At 41.1% G+C, this 4,940-nt stretch overlaps 1 pseudogene; it reads left to right on the top strand.

The window, feature by feature from the left end:
* LOC102007650 overlaps positions 1-4,658 on the top strand; it is a 5,048-nt pseudogene extending 390 nt beyond the window's left edge.
* Positions 4,659-4,940: the final 282 nt, after the last annotated feature.

Here is a 4,940-nt window from a genome sequence, read left to right as displayed (position 1 = left end):
CCCCGGTCCGGAAGACTAGGATACCCAAGGTGTTTTTTTGTTTTTTGTTTTTTGCCTTTCTTTTTGAGACAGAGTCTCTTTGTGCAGTTCAGGCTGGCCCTGAGCTCACTTTGTAGCCCAGGCTGGTCTCGAACTTGCAACTATCCTCTTGCCTTCTGAGTGCTGGGATTACATGCTTGTGTCTATACCCAAGTTTTCACAGCAGCATCTTTAAAGGCTGTATCCCGCGGCCTGGGTGTGTTTGGCCTGGGGTCCTCTGTGTCGCCTTCTCCCCCAAACCAGGGCCATGATGCCGAGAATCTTCTGCGTTCTCAAGAACTATGATAGGCAGAGTCCTCCGGGTTTTACTGGAGAAGAAACCCAGAATCGTTGGGAGTCACTGTGGATCCAACACCTGACCACATATGTCCACTCAGGTGTGCATGACCAGTCTCTCAGATCTGCTAGAAGTCTGAAGTCCTTTGTCCAGAAGGGTTCCTTTTCCAGGCCTTGGTTTCTTTATTTTCAGGAGCTTATGCATACATTGGGAACATTTGCCATTTTTGTGATACAGATAGTTTTCCTAATGTGACTTTGGACTTTGTTCTTATTGTTTTTCTTTTACAAAACTTAATTTTAGATTAGTTTTATGTGTCAAATTTTTAAAATCTGCATTTTGAGTCATAGTTGAGAAGATGTTTCTTCAATGCTTTTTTTCTTAGAGATTTTATGACTTTGTTTCTAACATTTCGATCTTGTAGTACTTTTTGTCCAGTTATATAACAGCAGGACAAATCCAGTTTTAACTTTTAGGATTTCAGAGGCCAGTCTGGGCAATTTATTGAGACTGTGTTCAAACAAAATAAAAAGAGCTAGGAATATGGTTCAGAGGTAGGGTGCATCTATAGCATGTGTGAAGCCCTGGGTCCAATCCCCTATACAGAGCAGAAAGGAGTGAGGGTTGCCCAGTAGTTACCCTACTACACTAAAAAAGGAAATAAGAATTATTCTTCCATTCTTCTGAAGTTTTGGTGCCCCTTTATTGAATATCTTTCTAGTCCCTCTACAAACCCAAATTTTATCTGTATCACTTTGAAAGTTACTTAGAGAACACATGTGCAGATTAGATGCAACGGATTAAATGAGAAACTTGGGTAAATGAACTTTTATAATGGAAAAAAGAAGAACGTACAGAAAATGTGAAAGAGAATAGGCAGATGTATCAAGAGAAGCATTGGATTGTGGTGTTATCACTGTCAAAGAAGAATGCTGTCTTGAGAAATCAAGAAAGATCAACAGTAGAAAATAAAAGAAAGCAATTCAAGAAAGCAGTTCCTGAAAGACGTCCAATTAAAACTCTAATTAGGAAATCAGTGTAGCCTTTAATAAGAGCTCTCTCTCTTTTAAGCAGTGAAGGCAGAAGTAAGAATACCATGGATTTTGGAGAAAATGAGAGTGAAGAAGAGCTGTTGGCAGAGGAAACATTTAGAGCTTGTATAAGAAGAAGGAGAAATATTGGGTGAGAGAGAACGAATTGCTTAGCAAGGGCATGAGTAGACACCAGGAGAATCAACCATTGAGAAGAAAAAGTTAAACACAGAGAAAAAGAGATGTCTATGATGGCAGTTCTCCAGGGAATTTCTAAGACGATGGAATCTTAAAATCTAGAAGAATTGAAAGAGCATCCAAGCAGCTAGAAATGGGATTAAGGAGCCATATGTTTATATCATCAATGATTATCAATGGGAAAGAAAGAATTTGAGTTAAATAGAGCCTGAAAGCTTCAATTTCTTTTTTCTTTCTTATTTTTTGTTTTGTTTTGTTTTCTTGATACAAGGTCTTGCTATGTAGCTCAGATTGGTCTTGAACTCACTGTGTAGCCCAGGCTGGCCTTGAACTCATGGTGATCCTCCTGCCTGAGCCTCCTGAATGCGGGGATTACAGGCATGCACCACTGTGCCCAGCTCAATTTCTTAATGAAGAGGTGACACAAGTAAAAGAGAAGGATAGACCTGATTGAACTAAAGAATAACTTTAGTTTGTGCAGTTTACTCCTTACAGAGCCAAAAATTAAGGTGGTACAATAAATTTTTGTTAACAGTTACAAAGGGCATTTAGAAGATTAGCCTCTTCCCACAAATACAAACACATCTTATCCTAAAGGTCTGAATATGTGACTCCTCATCATTGGGGAAACATAATCATCAAATTCAATGCAAATGTGTGCCCTTCATCCTGGTTCTTTGTGGATGCCCAGAACACCTGTTCATTCACTTCCTATATTAAAACTTCATTTGCTGTCTGTAAGTCTTGTGACAAAGGTGACTGTCAGGTTCCCCTGTTAGAACACCTTGTTCTGATTTAATTAGAATTGATTTTCTTGAAACTGACAGTTACCTTCAAGTCTTACATTTTTTAATTCCTTGAAATGATTTTTTAAAAAATTAATTTGGTAAGTCTTATGAAAAGAGAACCCTTTCTGTCTACAGGTAATTAAAATTGCTGCTTATTTATATCAATCATTTTATGTTTGTAGCTAAGCATTTCTTTCATCAAAAAACTTTCATGAATGTTATTCTATTCACAATGAGAACAAACCTACAGTATTATTAAAATCTAAAGTTTTTCAAACCAACAGACCCATATTCTCTGTTGCACTCATTCTCTGGTTTTTTACTTTAAAATACTGATATAAACTCTTGAATTCCTCCAACTCACCAGATACTTAGCACATTCACTCAGAGGATAAATCTAACATCAAAGTACTACTATGGATCCATGTACTAGGGGTGAATAAATCACATTGGATGAAACGGGCTTTTCAATGGATGCACCAACCTAAAATTTTACTCTCTAAAACCCAGCACTGTAAATACTGTTAGAGTCTTACTATAGCACACTTCACAATGGCATTTGGTTTAACTTTGGGTTGGGGGGTCATTGAATATGTAGGAAAAGAGGGTCTGGCAGAGAGGCAAAAGGATAAGATGAGGCCTCAGTGAGATTTGTGGAAAATCCTGAGTAGAAAGAGTTCAGCCCTTGCTAGAGGGAGGAATTAAGAGGAGACTCAGGAGCACCAATAAGCAACATGGCTCTGCCAGGTACCAGGTACCAGGTGCCTCAGCTAAAGTTAGTTGCTTCTCCCCACCATTCAGTAAAGTACAAGAGAAGCAAAATGGGGTGGGCTCCACATAGCAGAAAACTCACTTAGTACATAAAATATATACCCACATTACACACACACACACACATTCTCTCACTGTTACTGTACTAAAATGTCCATGTATACTTTTCCTTGTTAACTCAGCCTTATATGTAAGGCCTCCATAGATTTTAGAGATAAGAACTTGACAGGACAAAGGAAAACCAAATGAAGCTCATGTGAGAATTTGCATGTATTCAATGACACCCAAATTAAGGGTTTTAGGGCCTGAAATAGCCAATCAGGCTGTAACAAACTGAAGCACTTTATTGGAAAGGTGGAAAAAGGAGCAGATAGATAGCTACCCTGGTAAACAGGGTAGGGGCTCCAGAAAGATGGAGGACCTGAGTGCCTTTGTCTTCAGTCCTTTTTATTACTGCGGCAGAAAGACTCTTTAACAAGCTTTTCAAGAAGCTTGAGGTGGATAGTTCTTCAGTAATATAGATATTCTCCATTCTGATATGTTTGAGAACATCCTTAACTACAGGTACACAGTAAAGATTTTTGTGAAAAAGGAAGTTGTTAACTTAATGATGTCTTCCTGTCAGATTCTTGATATCCTACTTTTGGATAAACTCTGTTCTCAGAAGCATGATGTGTCTAGTTCCAATGAAAGTAACAGTCAGTCCGAAAATAAGTATTGCTCCAAAATAAATCACCCCTTTGGAGATGCCACAGACACTCAGGATAGTGATGTGGAAGAAACTGGGGATCAGGATGACAGCCCTTTAGGCTGCAATTCTGAAAGTGCTAGGGAGTGAGGAGGTTCAGAAAATCAGTTGCTATGGCCAGGAAGTAGAGTCCCTGGAGATGTCAGAGTCCAATGATTTGGGATCCCAGACCCCTCCAGCCTTAACATTCAATGATGGCATGAGTGAGGTGAAAGATGAACAGATCCAGGCTGGACGACAACCACCAGTGACATGAAGTTTGAATTCTTGCTGTACAGTCACCATCGGGAGCCAATCACCTGCCAGGCCTATGGGAAGTCCTTCTCCAACAAGAGCTGCTTGCAGAAGCACAAGAAGTTGCACATGGCAGGCTGGCCATTCGTGTGTGAGACGTGCACGAAGGGCTTCACCACGCAGACCCAACTGAAGGAACACTTGAAAGTACACACAGGCTACAAGCCCTACAGCTGTGAAGTGTGCGGCAAGTAGTTCATCCATGCCCCAGACTTGAAGAAGCATGAGAGAGTGCATGGTAAGAGCAGCCCTTCTCATGCCACATGTGTGACAAAGCGCAAGTCCCACCCCAAGGACCATGAGAGGAGGTACCAATGAGAGAAGCCCTTTGTGTGCGGCTCCCACATGGAGGCCTTTGCCAAAGCCTCAGATCTGAAACTGCTTGAGAACAATATGCACACAGACAGGAAGCAGGTCACCCCCAGTGCCATGCAGAGCCAGACAAGCAGCTGCAGGTGATTGCCGTGGCCACAGAGGCTGAGCAACAGCTGGAAACCATGGCGTGCAGCTAGGGACTACAGAGACGGTGGGCCCAGAAGCAGAGACCAAGGTGAAGGCTGCTGACACTAGTTTTACAGAAATGTGCAGTGTTGCACCAGCTGGACTGGAGGCAGTGGTTGGTTAGGTGTCCTTGAAAATTTTCAAGGAAACTTCCTTTCTAAGTTGTGACCAAACAGTGGCCGCATCCTGTCTGTGTCTATTCATGTTGCCAGAGAGATCCCCTCCTACTTTTTTGTGATTTTAATTTGAGAACGCTTGTGTCCAGTTTAGAAGCAAGAGACTCCTATTCCATT

Source organism: Chinchilla lanigera, unplaced genomic scaffold (genome assembly GCF_000276665.1).
Source record: "Chinchilla lanigera isolate Chin_1 unplaced genomic scaffold, ChiLan1.0 scaffold00069, whole genome shotgun sequence".
Lineage (NCBI taxonomy): Eukaryota > Metazoa > Chordata > Mammalia > Rodentia > Chinchillidae > Chinchilla > Chinchilla lanigera.
Note: the sequence above shows the minus strand (reverse complement) of the source record. Positions and strands in the feature narration are given on the sequence as shown.